Here is a 17,773-nt window from a genome sequence, read left to right on the forward strand (position 1 = left end):
GTGATTGTCTGGATTTGTTTCCACATTTTGTCTCTCATAGTTGAGGTATACCTATGATGAAAATTACAGGCCTTTCTCATCTTTCTCATCTTCTTAAGTGGGAGAACTTGCACAATTGGTGGCTGACTAAATACTTTTTTGCCCCACTGTGTGTGTGTGTGTGTATATATATATACATATACATACACACATACACATTATATATAGACACTACATCAAACGAAAGCACTCTCAGGACTTGTTAGTAGTGTAGTAGTGGGTCAAAAAAAACAGTGTTTATTGACATTTCGGGGTTCACACAGACCCCTTCATCAGAATGAAAAACAGTGTTGCATCACAATATTAAATAGTGTTAAACAATCAAATACACATAACAAATACGAATCACCTGTGTCAAAATATTCAGTTCCTGTGTAAGGTAGTTGAATGAACGCCATGTGTTCCACTGAACCCGGAAATAACCTCATATCCGGTTATACAGTGAAGTGTTGAAGCATACAAAATCAAACATAAAGAACATAACTTTCTTAGTCATAAATAGATACAAAGTTAATCATGGTGTTTCCTGTTAAAACACTGTTTTTTTTGACCCACTACTAACAAGTCCTGAGAGTGCTTTCGTTGGATGTAGTATATATATACATATATATATATATATATATATATATATATATATATATATATATATATATATATATATATATACACACACACATACATATATATATATATAGATATGTGTGTGTGTGTGTATATATATATATATATGTATGCATGTGTGCAGTATCAATGGTTGCATCTGCAACTGGGTCCTAGAGGTCCATCACTCAAGAGGGGGCCCAGCAGATGTGACTGTGGTTCTGATCCACCACTGCTGCAAAACCCTAGGACATGAGGAGGGCCCAGGATGGTAGTAGGTGGGGCTTAGTACAGGAGTGGGATGGAAGGGGGGAGGGGCCCAGGATGGATCTCAACAAGTCTATGTATATATATTTATAGGTTTCATCACACAGTCACACTGCACTGTTTTGGAAGCTGTCTTACCTAAGACTGAGATCATGCAAAGAAAAAGTGAGCTGATAAATGGATGCAGCGAATTGATAATACGATTACACAAAATTTAAGACACATTTATGGATATTGAGGCCACATAAGAACATTGTCACTATCTTTTTCTATATGTTTTGCTGCTTCATGCCCATGTACAAGCCCCAGACTGCAGCTGACAAGTGCCCACTGCCTGGACCAGAAGGCAGCTTGTTTGGTTTCTCGGTGGAATTCTACCTCCCAGATGTAGAGAATTATCGGATCTGTTCCGTGAGTTTGACAGACCTCTCCTGTGAGCAGTCTGATTGGCGGTGGCTCCCTGACTTTGCATCTGACGCATCGTACGAGGGTACCGACATATCTGTGCTGGGAGTGAGTCTGCCGGGCGGCTCTGAGGCATTGACCTGCTCGTAATAGCACTGTGTGTGCTCATACTCATGTAAGTCGACAACTGTTATTATACTTTCATATGTCTATATGAATGGCGATATTACACTATTAGGTGCCTCCTCTTCTGTCTTTTAGGACATTTTATTGTGATCTATCTTTTGGTTTGGAGAGCAGCCGAACCCACAGATTTGGAACCATACAATTTGGACTTTTTAATACTATTTATATATGTGTATATATATATATATATATATATATATATATATATATATATTTTTATTTATTTATGTTTTACCCCTGCTTTCTATTGCTCTTGACACGTGCCTGTGGGTTAATGTGACAGTTCACACACTAAGTTATTGTGCTTGTATTGGTGTGATATGATATCAGGCAGGTATCTTGCTATATGACTATATTTACCAGATGCATCTTGTTTATACCTTCTCCTGTATGTTTTAATTTACATTATTTAACAACTGCCTTATTGCTGACAATAAGTTAAACATGACCTTATTAAGACTTGACATATTTTACTATACACATTTTTTTTGCTATCCTAGGGCTATGCTACTAATATGCCTTTTGCTGTCAGTGGAATGTTTTCTTTTTTTCTAACACTTGCCTTGAACCTTTTATAAATGTGCCACACTCACCTGTGTCCTCATTTCCTGGAAGCACATGTGTTTTTGAGAGTATACATGTGAAAGTGTATGCGTGGTTGTGTGTGAGAATGTGTTCATGTGAGAAGGTATGCGTGTTCATGCTATTATGTACTGTATGTTTGTGGCTATCTGTGTTTATGTTTGAGTGGTGCATGCTAAGGGCATGAGTTGAGCTATTACATTCAAATGAACAAATCATCAATCTTTAAATAGCCATATACCACACCCCCCTCTGACATCATAGACCATACCCACAATATGACAGGTGTGTCAATAATACAAATTCATGATTATACATCAAAAAAAATAATGAAAGCATTAAAACTATCAACTAAACAAAATTTGTCTATGTAGCCAAAAAAATATAGATAGTCACTCATCATACATTATCTCATCTTAAATCTTCAATTTTTTAAATATTTCAATATTTACTTTATAGTTTTTTGTTTTTAATCTCCATAAATTTTCGCACAAAAGAAGCTATCACTATATACATATATATTAACATTTGAAAAAAATAATAATGAAAAAAAAGTTATTTATAATAGGATAGCTAAATTATAATCTCTGTTGAGGCCTTTAGGATGCATAGTACTAAGCCTATGTATCCACATAGCGTCTTTTCTAAGTAACATCTTACCTCTGTCGAACCGATATTCCCCCTAGGGACATAATCAAGAATCATAAAACGTAATTGGTTAACTTGATGTCTTTTCTTATAAAAATGAGTAGGGACCAGTAAATGTCTCATCTTAGGATTTCTAATGATCGATTCATGTTGGGTTATGCTGTCTTTTATTGTCTGGGAAGTCTCCCCTATATATAATAAACCCCATAGGAATTTGAGCGCATAAACCACATAAGTCGATTGGCAAGTGTAGAGCCCCTTAATATTAATTTCTTCCCTGAAAACAGATGGCTAATGCAATTACCCCTAATAATACTGTTACAGTTGGAACAATTTAAACATGAAAATGTCCTATTTTTTCACCGGTTTGAATACTCTATGTTTAGGTTTAGAGGGTGTATTCTTTGCCCTAACCAATTGTGTCCCAAGTGTATTTACTTTCCTAAAGGCTGAAAATGGGGGTTGTTTAAATTCTTGTATCCTCTCACAAAATGCCTTAATGAATTCAATTTTACCCTGTCATACAATGAACAAATCATCTATATATCTCCACCACACCAAGCAATTATGGAACTCAGGATCAGTATATACCACTTGTTCCTCTAATCTGTCCATATAAAGGAAAGCGTAGGTGGGAGCAACATTAGAACCCATTGAGGTGCCCAACAGCTGCAAAAATAACTTGCTATCAAATGCAAAATAGTTATGAGTTAAAACTAATTCTAATAACTAAAAATGTATCTGTTGTTCAGAATATTTGTCTGATTTGACTAAGGCCATCCAAACTCTATATACTATCATCCCTCATATGGATGGATTGAATAGACTACATACATCCCATGTAGCTAGGATTACATTCTCAGGCAAAACAGACAAATTTTTCAATTTAAATAGGAGGTCACTAGTATCTTTTAGAAAAGACCTGCCCTGTCTCACAAGAGGTGAATATTTTTTCTAAAAACCTTGAAATGGGACTGAATAAAGAATAAATAGAAGCCACTATGGGCCTACCAGGCAGGTTGGACTTTGGGTAAAATATAACAATTGTTCTGAAATTATTCCCAATTATAATGCCTTACCCAAAACTTCCCTAACCCTAGACATCTGGGAAGAGGATCAACCTCAAGTTCCATATATACCTCTGTATCATTAAGTTGTCTATATACCTCTTCTTTAAATTTTAAGGTATCCATTATAACAGTAGCCCCACCTTTATCGGCTGCTTTAATGGTAATATTAGAATTTTGTTTCAATTTATTAAGGGCTAAATTCTCAATAGGTGTTAAATTATACCTTATTGGCTGACCATCATGTTGATTTCATCAATGCTTGAAACTCCTTATTTACCCCATTGATGAAAGTATCTACAGCATAATTATATACAGTAGGAGTAAAGGAGATCTTATTATATAATCCAAAGTCAGCAGGATGTAAACAATCAGTCCCATTCAAAGTTCTGGAATCAAATCTTTGATCAGAGAAAAAATAGGCTTTTAGTTTAATTGATCTGTATAAACGATGAAGATATAATTCCAACTGGAATGTATCCGTCTGTTCAACAGGGCAGAATGATAAGCCTTTAGATAGCAAGGAAAGTTCGGCAGCTGAAAGCTCATAGCTAGAAATGTTACTGACATTTTCAGTACCTACTTCTTTGTTCGGTGTGTGCGCCATTGTGGAGCTGGACCCTGGCTTCCTTCTGGGCCTGCAGCATCGCTGCCTCCTTCATTTGTTGTGGAGCTGTCATCCCTCGATGATGCAGATGAAGAGCTTGCCTCCGCAGAGGCAACATCCATAGATGGTTTCTTGCTGCGATGTGATTTCCAAGGTTTAGTCCTTGTCTGACCCTGATAACCCACAGACTGCCAGCGGTAAACATTACCCACTCTGTAGTCGGCTTTGTCACGTCTGAACTTCCGGCTCTTGCGTTCCTCCACTTCCTTCCGGAACGCTGCCGTGCCATCTTTAGCCATCTGCAATAGGAGTTTTAAGTCCTCCTCTGATGACGCCTCATGGAGCATCTCCTCCTGTGCCTTCACCTTTTCATCCAAGGTGAGCAACTCCATCTTAGCAAATTCAATGTTGAGAATCATATCGAAGGAGCATTTGTTTAGTATCTGTTAATAACTCTGGCAGAAATCAGAATTTTCTTTGAAGAAAGTAGGCTGCAATCTGGACCGCATTCCCCGTGGGATCCTCTTTACACAATGATATTCAGCTAACATTGATGAATGTAGATGAATACTATGTTGTCTTTTTATTATTCTTTCAAGATCTTTAGAGAATATATCTTTATCTGGTGCTGTTAGAAAAACCCTTGGTCCTAATGCGAACGTGGCTATGCGTTTCCTCTGAATCGGAGAAGATTCCGAGGTAGAGCAAGATGTACTGCTTTTTCTGCCATTGTCCTTGTAATGTAATATAAACCAAAATCAGTATACAGAAGGGTCCTCACCTCTATAGAAAGACAAGGTACTTGCCCAAACTTCTCAGTGAAAAGGAAAGAGGGAGTTCAACCTTCTTAAGTAGAGTGTCACAATCCCAGCCTAGTCCACAGGCCACATATATATGATAGAAAAAACAGACAGACACTCAGGTAATTAAAATCCAGAAGTGTGTATACACGTGTATATATATATATATATATATATATATATATATATATATATATATACACACACACTGTGTGCAGAATTATTAGGCAAATTAGTATTTTGACCACATCATCCTCTTTATGCATGTTGTCTTACTCCAAGCTGTATAGGCTCGAAAGCCTGCTACCAATTAAGCATATTAGGTGATGTGAATCTCTGTAATGAGAAGGGGTGTGGTCTAATGACATCAACACCCTATATCAGGTGTGCATAATTATTAGGCAACTTCCTTTCCTTTGGCAAAATGGGTCAAAAGAAGGACTTGACAGGCTCAGAAAAGTCAAAAATAGTGAGATATCTTGCAGAGGGAAGCAGCACTCTTAAAATTGCAAAGCTTCTGAAGCGTGATCATCGAACAATCAAGCGTTTCATTCAAAATAGTCAACAGGGTCGCAAGAAGCGTGTTGAAAAACCAAGGCGCAAAATAACTGCCCATGAACTGAGAAAAGTCAAGCGTGCAGCTGCCAAGATGCCACTTGCCACCAGTTTGGCCATATTTCAGAGCTGCAACATCACTGGAGTGCCCAAAAGCACAAGGTGTGCAATACCCAGAGACATGGCCAAGGTAAGAAAGGCTGAAAGACGACCACCACTGAACAAGACACACAAGCTGAAACGTCAAGACTGAGCCAAGAAATATCTCAAGACTGATTTTTCTAAGGTTTTATGGACTGATGAAATGAGAGTGAGTCTTGATGGGCCAGATGGATGGGCCCGTGGCTGGATTGGTAAAGGGCAGAGAGCTCCAGTCCGACTCAGACGCCAGCAAGGTGGAGGTGGAGTACTGGTTTGGGCTGGTATCATCAAAGATGAGCTTGTGGGGCCTTTTCGGGTTGAGGATGGAGTCAAGCTCAACTCCCAGTCCTACTGCCAGTTTCTGGAAGACACCTTCTTCAAGCAGTGGTACAGGAAGAAGTCTGCATCCTTCAAGAAAAAACATAATTTATGCTTACCTGATAAATTTATTTCTCTTGTAGTGTATCCAGTCCACTGATCATCCATTACTTATGGGATATATTCTCCTTCCCAACAGGAAGTTGCAAGAGTCCACCCACAGCAAAGCTGCTATATAGCTCCTCCCCTAACTGCCATTACCAGTCATTCGACCGAAAACATGCAGAGAAAGGAAAACCATAGGGTGCAGTGGAGACTGTAGTTTAATGGAAAAATTACCTGCCTTAAAGTGACAGGGCGGGCCATGGACTGGATACACTACAAGAGAAATAAATTTATCAGGTAAGCATAAATTATGTTTTCTCTTGTTAAGTGTATCCAGTCCACGGATCATCCATTACTTATGGGATACCAATACCAAAGCTAAAGTACACGGATGATGGGAGGGACAAGGCAGGTACTTAAACGGAAGTTACCACTGCCTGTAAAAAAACCCTTTCTCCCAAAAATAGCCTCCGAAGAAGCAAGGTATCAAATTTGTTAAATTTGAAAAAGTATGAAACGCAGACCAAGACTCCGTCTTGTAATCTGTTCAACAGAAGCCACATTTAAAAAAGGCCCAAGTGAAAACCACAGCTCTAGTAGAATGAGCTGTATCCCTTCAGGAGGCTGCTGTCCAGCAGTCTCATAAGCTAAATGAATTATGCTTTTTAACCAAAAAGACAGAGAGGTTGCTGAAGTCCTTTGACCTCTCCTCTGTCCAGAATAGACAACAAACAAGGTGAATGTTTGATGAAAATCTGTAGTAGCTTGTAAGTAAAACTTTAAAACACGAACCACGTCCAAATTGTGTAATAGACGTTCCTTCTTTGAAGAAGGATTAGGATACAAGAATGGAACAACAATCTCTTGAGTGATATTCTTTTTAGATACCACCTTAGGTAAAAACCCAGGTTGGTACACAGGACTACCTTATCCATACGGAGAACCAGATAAGGAGAATCACATTGCAACGCAGATAACTCGGAGACTCTATGAGCTGAGGAAATAGCTACCAAAAAGGAACTTTCCAAGATAGAAGTTTGATATCTATGGAATGAAAAGGTTCAAATGGAACTCCTTGAAGAACCTTAAGAACCAGCTTTAAGCTCCATGGCGGAGCAACATTTTTAACCACAGGCTTGGTTCTAACCAAAGCCTGACCAAATGCCTGAACGTCTAGAATACCTGCCAGACGCTTGTGCAAAAGAATAGACAGAGTAGAAATCTGTCCTTTTAAAGAACTAGCTGACAACCCTTTTCTCAAAATCATCTTGGAGAAAAGATAATATCCTGGGAATCCAGACTTTACTCCATGAGTAACCCTTGGATTCATAACAATAAGATATTTACACCATATCTTATGTTAAATTTTCCTAGAGACAGGCTTTTATGCCTGTATTAAGGTATCAATTACTGACTCGGAGAAGCCATGCTTTGATAACATCAAGCGTTCTGTCTCCAGGCAGTCCATCTCAGATTAGTTATATTTAGATGGTTGAAAAGACCCTGAGGTAGAGGGTCCTGTCGCAGAAGCAGAGACCGTGGTGGAAAGGATGACATGTCCACCAGATCTGCATACCAGGTCCTGCGTGGCCACGCAGGCGCTGTCAAAAGCACCAAAGCACTCTCCTGCTTGATCTTGTGCAAACCCCTCCGGAGGGAATTCCCACTCCCCCGGATAAAAAGTCTGACGACTTAGAAAATCTGCCTCCCAGTTCTCAACACCTGGGATAGGGATAGCTTTTAGACAAGAGTGAGTCTCTGTCCAGTGAATTATTTTAAGACTTCTAACATTGCTAGGGAACTTCTGTTCCCCCTTGATGGTTGATGTAAGCCACAGTCGTGATATTGTCCGACTGAAATATGATGTACCTCAGAGTTGCTAACTGAGGCCAAGTCTGAAGAGCATGGAATATCGCTCCCAGTTCCAGAATATTCATTAGAAGGAGGGTCTCCTCCTGAGTCCACTATCCCTGAGCCTTCAGGGAGTTCCAGACTGTATCCCAACCTAAAAGGCTGGCATCTGTTGTAACAATTGTCCCATCTGACCTGCGGAAGGTCATACCCTTGGACAGATGGACCCGAGATAGTCACCAGAGAAGAGAATCTCTGGTTTCTTGGTCCGGATTTAACAGGAGAACAAATCTGTGTAATCCCCGTTCCTCTGGCTGAGCATGCATAGTTGCAGTGGTCTGAAATGTAGGCGTGCAAACGGTACTATGTCCCTTGCCGCTACCATTAAGCCGATTACATTCATGTACTGAGCCACCAAAGGGCGCGGATGGAATGAAGAACACGGCAGAAATTTAGAAACTTTGACAACCTGGACTCCGTCAGGTAAATTTTAATTTCTACAAAATCTATCAGAATCCCTAGGAGGGAAACCCTTGATATTGGGGATAGAGAACTCTTTCCTTGTTCACTTTCCACCCATGAGATCTCAGAAATGCCAGTACTACGTCCGTATGAGACTTGGCAACTTGGATGTTTGACGCCTGTATCAGGATGTCGTCTAAATAAGGGGCCACTTCTATGCCCCGCGGCCTAAGGACCGCCAAAGTGACCCCAGAACCTCCATAAAGATTCTAGGGGCTGTAGTTAACCCAAAGGAAAGAGCTACAAACTGGTAATGCCTGTCTAGAAAGGCAAACCTGAAAAACCGATGGTGATCTTTATGCATCGTAATGAGAGGATAAGCATCCTTCAAATCCATTGTAGTCCTCTATTGACTCTCCTGGATCATAGTTAAGATGGTACGAATAGTTTCCATCTTAAATGATAGAATTCTAAAGAATTTGTTTAAGATCTTTTAGATCCAAAATAGGTCTGAAGGTTTCCTTTCCTTGGGAACCACAAACCGATTTGAGGAAAACTGTGTCCCTGTTCCTCTATTGGAACTGAATGGGTCACGTACACAATGCAAGAATGTCTCTTTCTTTATCTGGTTTGCAGATAAATGTGAAAGGCAAAAACTCCCCTTTTTTGGGGGGGAAAGCTTTGAAATCCAGAAGATATCTCTGGGGTATAATTTCCAATGCCCAGGGATCCTGGGCATCTCTTGCCCACGCCTGGGCGAAGAATGAAGTCTGCCCCCTATAGGATCCGTTACCAGATAGGGGTCCGTTCCTCATGCTGTTTTAGAGGCAGCAGCAGGCTCCTTGACCTGCTTATCTTTGTTCCAGGTCCGGTTGTCTCCAGACCGCCTTGGACTGAGCAAAAGTTCCCTCTTATTTTGCCTTAGAGGAAGTTGATGCCACACCTGCCTTGAATTTTCGAAAGGCACGAAAATTAGGCCTTTTTTGTCCCTTGATTTGGACCTGTCCTGAGGAAGGGCATGATCTTTTCCTCCAGTGATATAAGTAATAATCTCCTTCAAACTAGGCCTGAATAGGGTCTGCCCCTTGAAGGGAAGTTAAGTAGCTTATTTATTAAAGTCACGACAGCTGACCATGATATAAGCCATAGCGCTCTGTGCGCCAGTATAGTAAAAAACAGAATTCTTAGCCGTTAGTCTAGTCAAAGGAACAAAGGCATCAGAAAACAAAGGAATTGGCTAGCTTAAGTGCTCTAAGCTTGTCAAATATATTCATCCAATGGAGCCTGTAAAGCCTCATCAAGAGACTCAAACCAGAACGCTGCAGCAGCAGTGACAGGAGCAATGCGTGCAAGGGGCTGCAGGATAAAACCTTGTTGAATAAACATTTTTTATCCATTGGATCTAAAAAAGCACAACAGTCCTCGCCAGAGGTAGTGGTACGCTTAGCTAGAGTAGAAACTCTTCTCTCCACCTTAGGAACTGTCTGCCATAAGTCCCGTGTGGTGGCAACTATTAGAAAACATTCTTCTAAAAAATAGGAGGGGAAGAGAACGGCACACCTGGTCTATCCCATTCCTTATGAAAAATTTTAGTAAACCTCTTTAGGTATTGGAAAAACATAAGTACACACCGGCACTGCATATTATTTATCCAGTCTACACAATTTCTCTGGCACTGCGATTGTACACATTCATTCAAAGCAGCTAAAGCCTCCCTGAGCAACAAGTGGAGGTTCTCAAGCATAAATTTTAAATGTAGAAATATCAGAATCAGGTTAAATCATCTTCCCTGAGTCACAAATATCACCCACAGACTAAGCATATTGTGAGGTAGTATCAGACATGGTTCTTAAAGCGTCTGTATGCTCTGTATCTACCCCCAGAGCTGTTTTGCTTTCCTTTAATTTCAGGTAGTCTGACTAATACTGCTGCCAGTGTATTATACACAACCTTTGCCATGTCTTGTAAAATAAACGCTATGGGCGCCATTGATATACTTGGCGCCATTTGAGCGTGAGTCCCTGGAGCGGGAGTCAAAGGGTCTGACACGTGGGGAGAGTTAGTCGGCATAACTTCCCCCTCGACAGAATCCTCTGGTAAAATAAACGCTATGGGTGCCCTTGATGTACTTGGCGCCATTTGAGCGTGAGTCCCTAAAGCGGGAGTCAAAGGGTCTGACACGTGGGGAGAGTTAGTCGGCATAACTTCCCCCTCGACAGAATCCTCTGGTGATAATGTTTTTAAATACAAAAAATGATCTTTATTGTTTAACATGAAATCAGTACATCTGGTACACATTCTAAAATGGGGTTCCACCATGGCTTTAAACATAATAAACACAGAGCCTCCTCTATGTTAGACATGTTAGAACTAATAAAGAGACTAGTAAGCTTGGAAAACACTTTAAATCAAGTTAACAAGCAAATATAACAAACGTTACTGTGCCTTTAAGAGAAACAAATTTTGTCAAAATTTGAAAAACAGTGAAAAAAGGCAGTAAATCAAACGAAATTTTTACAGTACATGTAATAAGTTAACAGAGCATTGCACCCACTTGCAAATGGATGATTAACCCCTTAATGCAAAAAACAGATAAAAAAAAAAACAAAAAAACGACATTTTTTTAAACAGACACAACAAAACTGCCACAGCTGAGCTGTGGATTACCTTCCCTATAACTGTTTCTATGCAAAATTTAAGCCAGCCATGTGGAAAAATTAGGCCCCAATAAGTTTTATCACCAAACATATGTTAAAAAACGATTAGACATGCCAGCAAACGTTTTAAAACACATTCTTATAAGAGTATGTATGTCTATTAATAAGCCTGATCCAGTCGCTATCACTGCATTTAAGGCTTTACTTACATTACTTCGGTATCAGCAGTATTTTCTTAGTCAATTCCATTCCTTAGAAAAATATATTACTGCACATACCTTAGCATATATCTCTATCAATCAGCCTGGTACCAGTCGCTTTCACTGCATTTAAAGGCTGTACTTACATTACTTCGGTATCAGCAGTATTTTCTTAGTCAATTCCATTCCTTAGAAAAATATTTTACTGCACATACCTTATTTGCAGGAAAACCTGCACGCCATTCCCCCTCTGAAGTACCTTACTCCTCAGAATGTGTGAGAACAGCAACTGGATCTTAGTTACGTCTGCTAAGATCATAGAAAAAACGCAGGCAGATTCTTCTTCCAAATACTGCCTGAGATAAACAGCACACTCCGGTGCCATTTAAAAATAACAAACTTTTGATTGAAGAAATAAACTAAGTATAAAAAACCACAGACTCTCACGACCTCCTATCTATGTTGAGACTTGCAAGAGAATGACTGGTAATGGCAGTTAGGGGAGGAGCTATATAGCAGCTTTGCTGTGGGTGGACTCTTGCAACTTCCTGTTGGGAAGGAGAATATATCCCATAAGTAATGGATGATCCGTGGACTGGATACACTTAACAAGAGAAACATGATTTTCATGCAGGACAATGCTCCATCACACGCGTCCAAGTACTCCACAGCGTGGCTGGCAAGAAAGGGTATAAAAGAAGAAAATCTAATGACATGGCCTCCTTGTTCACCTGATCTAAACCCCATTGAGAACCTGTGGTCCATCATCAAATGTGAGATTTACAAGGAGGGAGAACAATACACCTCTCTGAACAGTGTCTGGGAGGTGGTGGTTGCTGCTGCACGCAATGTTGATGGTGAACAGATCAAAACACTGACAGAATCCATGGATGGCAGGCTTTTGAGTGTCCTTGCAAAGAAAGGCTATATTGTCACTGATTTGTTTTTGTTTTGTTTTTGAATGTCAGAAATGTATATTTGTGAATGTTGAGATGTTATATTGGTTTCACTGGTAAAAATAAATAATTGAAATGGGAATATATTTGTTTTTTGTTAAGTTGCCTAATAATTATGCACAGTAATAGTCACCTGCACACACAGATATCCCCATAAAATAGCTATAACTGAAAACAAACTAAAAACTACTTCCAAAACTATTCAGCTTTGATATTAATGAGTTTTTTGGGTTCATTGAGAACATGGTTGTTGTTCAATAATAAAATTAATCCTCAAAAATACAAATTGCCTAATATTTCTGCACTCCCTGTATATATATATATATATATATATATATATATATATATATATATATATATATATATATATTTACAGAAAAAGGGGATTACCAATGGCACTACTAGTGTTTGAGAGACCTGTCACGTTTAATATTTAACTGGCTGATATGGCCTTGTATTATGGTAGCCAAATATTGGGCTGAGTGTGGGTGCTATGTGTAAATCCTTGATTACTGGTACTGGAAGAAGAAAAAAGAATACACTTAATTAGCACTCCCAGGTCGCTTAGGATTAGTAAGATTTTTTTCACTTAGATCAGGTGATCCAGTGATGGAATGTGGGGAAGCAAATACTAAACTAAATTTAAAATATAACTTTTATTGGGGTATACAAATAAAATTAGGAAAAATAGAATTAAAAGTTGCTCTTGAGCTCCGACTATAGTCAAAATAAATCAATGCGGAGGTATAGTATGTATAGAGATGCCACCAGGGACAGTCAAAGGTTGATTATCTATCAAGTGGATATCCTGCTTCTTCAACTGACTCAGAAAATAAAGCGTGTGTGTCAGATTACTGACTACAGGGTCAGTGCAGGTCTATAACAATCTGTGTCTCAGGTAACTAGTATTTGATGCAAGACCACTCAGGACTTAGAAACAATGCACCTGAGTATATAAAGTGAAAAGTATCCACTTGTGTGGGTAAATAGATTGACCAGGTGTCTATATAATTATACTTAGTTCTATTTGAACAATAGTGTCAACTGTATTAGTTAAATGGATTACCCAGGTACCAGTGCATTCAATGGTATCTAATAATAAAAGTAATATAAACCCAGGTTGGATTGTAATTCACCTAGTACTATCATGTACACACAGTTATTTTCAACAACCGTTGTGAAGATTGTTGGTCTATTCGTTTACTTTTATTTAGTTAAACAACCGTTGTGATGATTGGTATTATATACCATGAGATGACATAAATTGGGTTGCTAATAGGGTTGCCAATAAATTTGCAAGATAACTGTATGCTTTAAGTCAGAGTTACTGACTAACATAGCCTAAATGGCAACCTGAATACTGTATTTATGTGCCTAGTCTTATATCCTCACAGTAATTTGCTTAAGCCCCAATTGTGAAGTATATTTTAAATATTCATTTACTTTTATTGAGTTCAACAACAATGGGGATTATTTCTATATCCGTTGTACTTGTGTTAGATATAAGTAGATTGCATTTAAATGCTAGGATTATAAACTGGATAATCGCTATAGAATTCGTAGGACCTCCATATTTTATCTTATCTCAACTTGAGTAGCAGGTTTATAAAGCCCTCATTCCAAATTTAAAAGTTGTAAATTGCACATTGGTGTTGAGTGCCTAATTTGGAATGAGTTTGTGGGTAATGATTTGATACGTGAGATGCTGCAGAAGTGGTCACAATGTATCAAATGTGGTTGTAAAAATGTTAACAGTTGCAATCTTTTAAGCATATGTCTGCCTCAATTTAAATAGAACGGAGTGTTAATGCTATTGCTGATAACGCTATATGCGACAGTATATAAGTAAATCAATATCTACACCATAGATGTTAATTTCTATATAAGAAGTCATATAAATAAACTGGATTGTAAATCCCAGTGTAACATGAAACACCTTGTGGTGTTTTGTAATACGTGTAGCTTATAATTGTGTTTGCTCAATGTTTGAATGGCTATTGTAATTAAGTATTGTAACACTGCAAGCACAACTATCTTTGGCTAACTGCCTTATCGCAGTAATACCAGCACTTGTGTATACTATAACACCGGTCAGTAACTTGGACCCATTAGTATACCTGAAGTTATATTATAAATCTCTATTGGCAGTATCCGCCACTTAAGATTCAGTGTTTTAATTATTTGCACTGTATTCAAGAAAGTTTGGATGCGGTTAAATTTAAACTTTATCAAAAAAATATTAAATGCGGTTACCACAGTTGCACAATTGCCAACCAGGGTGTGTGTGTGTAACGATTGCCTTTATGTTTACTCCCAGTGTGGGGTTAAAAATAATACCATTGGGTTATAATTGCCGATCGAATAGCCGTGAGTCTTAGGCAGCTACAAGTCCTGGTGTGGAGTTAATAGTAATGTTACCGGGTTATTAAGGGTAATACTACCAGGTTATAATTGCATACCAGATATTCATAAGTTTTAGGCAGCTGCAAATCCCAGTATGGGGTTAAGAGTAATACCACTGGGTTATTAAGAGTAATATCACCGGGTTATAAATGCTTATCGGATAGCCGTAAGTTTTAGGCAGTTGCAAATTATCTTGAATGTGTCATGCTAATAAACCCGCAAAATAGTTACATTTAACATATGCCGCTCCAATTTGTGTGTTTTGGCTTGCTGAGTTTGTGCTTAGTCATACAGAATTAGATACCGTTACCTCATTTGCACAATTGTTAAACAAATTATATGTGCACTACTTGTACTTATGTTTTCTTGTATATTGGGTAATAGCAACGGATTATTTTAGCGTGCTAAAGAGCCCACCAGATTTAGTATCTGTGAGTTATCTTAAATACACCGTTGTATAATAATAATAACCCACAATAATGATTACATTTACCGTATACCAACAATAGGCTATTTTTTGTAAGTTTAAATATTATTATGCACCTGCTGTCAGTTGAATTCTTAAGTGTAAAGATAGGTATGATACCTGTTGTGGTCTGAAATTGCATATAACAGTGAGGCACCCTCTAGCACACTCTGCCGCTTAATAGCTATGAGTAAATTAAATATTGCCAACGGTCATACACTCGCCAGACGTGGTTAGTGCTTACATATTACTCAAAGTGAATACATTATAGGTATTAGCGTAAAGAGACTACAGTAGTAAAATTCGGAAGCTTAAGGCTTACTAAAAACACAGGAGCTCCTAGGACTCCTCACCATTGCCCTAACGTCCCTAACATGTTTCGCCACGTTACGTGGCTTTCTCAAAGGTGAACGCTCCGCACAGTAGTCGGCTTTTTAAGGCTGATAGTTGTCACGCCCCCAACAGGCGTGTCACTGCCTACTGACCTATAAATGTTCAGTGTGGCCTAGACGTAACATTTAGATGGATTAGATTTTTCTTCCAGTACCATATACTGTATATATATATGTGTGTGAATATATGTCTCTCTCTCTCGATATATATATATGTGTGTGTGTATATATATATATATATATGTGTGTGTGTGTGTGTGTCTATATATATATATATATATATATATATATATATATATGTCTCTCTCTCTCTCTCTATATATATATATATATATATATATATATATATATATATATATATATAGTGTGTGTGTATGTATACTTTATCCTTATGTAGCATTTTTTACAATGACGCTGAAGGGTAAACGAGTGTTTATAAAGATCAATAGTAAATGCCTTAAACAATATTACTGTTCATTAATAACATTAGAAACATTATTTAATTTAATATGAGAATTTTAATAAAAATGTAGTTAGTAGATAACAGAAGTCGATTTGAAAATACATTAATGTAATCCTACTTAAAATACTTTAAAATGAGGGTAATAACAGCTGAGAACAACCTCATGCTTGAAACACTGATAACCAGACAGAGCTGAACGTAGCAAGGTTAAAGTTCACTGGGATTCAGGGGCGGAAGATTACAATACTGACAATGAGCTATGCCTGGAACCCTATGCAAATTAATTGAGTTCTATTCCGTTACAGTTAAACGTATGTGATGAGCCCCAAATTATCGGAAAAACAATTCAGAAAAATTGGTATAACCAAAAAGCAAACAGTTCAAACTGTGTACCACATGGGGTAATAAATAAAATCACTGCATAATGTATCTATATAATAAATAATATATATAATCACATATAAGTACATTTACACACATCATATATTTTTATGTTTTTTTCCATTTTACTGTAAGTCTGTGGTTTGATAACCAAAACCATTTATATTGAAACTGAAGTAAAACCATTTGAAGTTTCTGTCTCAGTTGCAATATACAATTATTTGCTATATGGAGATAAATACACTGATAAAAAGAGTTTTATAACTTTGTTCTGCAATATAATTATACAGCCACATACAACAGATAGTCCTCACTTTTTTGACAGACTTCAGTTGTGTAACTGCTTTTATTTATAAGACAATACTAATTCATATTCTAAACTGGGAAAAAACATTTGATATCATTTAAAGTGTCCCAGGCAGTTGTTATTCACACTTACTGTATTGTTACTCTGTTTCAGGTTTAAATAATAGTTCATTTGAGTATGTTTCACTATATTGTATCAATATTTTTATTGATGAATTTTAAATGTGCTGTGATCGTTCTTATATATAAACATGATCTAAAACACATACAAACAAGAGCAACATCCTGTACAATTTGCTGTCATTATACACTGGCAGGTTTATACACACTATATTAATGTAGAACAGGTATAAATCTCTTACCTTTTAGTCTTCCTTGGATGTTAATAGCTAATTTTTCAGAAGATTAACTCTCAAGGGCATTTGGAAACCTCTGGACCATTCTTGCTTGAACAAGCAAGCGCACCCATGTATATGCCCTCATACAGGGTATCTGTGGGTAAGGCATGTGTGGGCTTGAAAGCTCTCACAGGTACATCTGTAGAGGATTATGTGACCACTGAAACTGGGAAGGGGCTGGTTTCTTTGTCACTGTCCCTTTTTTGTCTCCTCCTACACAAGTCCTCTGTCATTCAACATCACTCCAGGAATATGCTTTCCATTTACTGACAAGGGGCAAGAGACAAAAGCTACTGATGCACTTTACAAACCCCAAGAGGTTAAAAAGATGGAAAATTATTCAATAAATAAGAATACAGAGAGAAGGGAATCTTTCAAGTGATTAGAGATTTTATCTGCAGGACTTATCATAGCAGGGTCTTAAAATGTTTGATTTGCACAGGGAGTAAATCAACAGTTTGTTGCTCTCTAAAATCCGATACAAAGCAACTGTTTTCACTCATTTAGGTCGGTGTAGT

Source organism: Bombina bombina, chromosome 8, assembly GCF_027579735.1.
Source record: "Bombina bombina isolate aBomBom1 chromosome 8, aBomBom1.pri, whole genome shotgun sequence".
Lineage (NCBI taxonomy): Eukaryota > Metazoa > Chordata > Amphibia > Anura > Bombinatoridae > Bombina > Bombina bombina.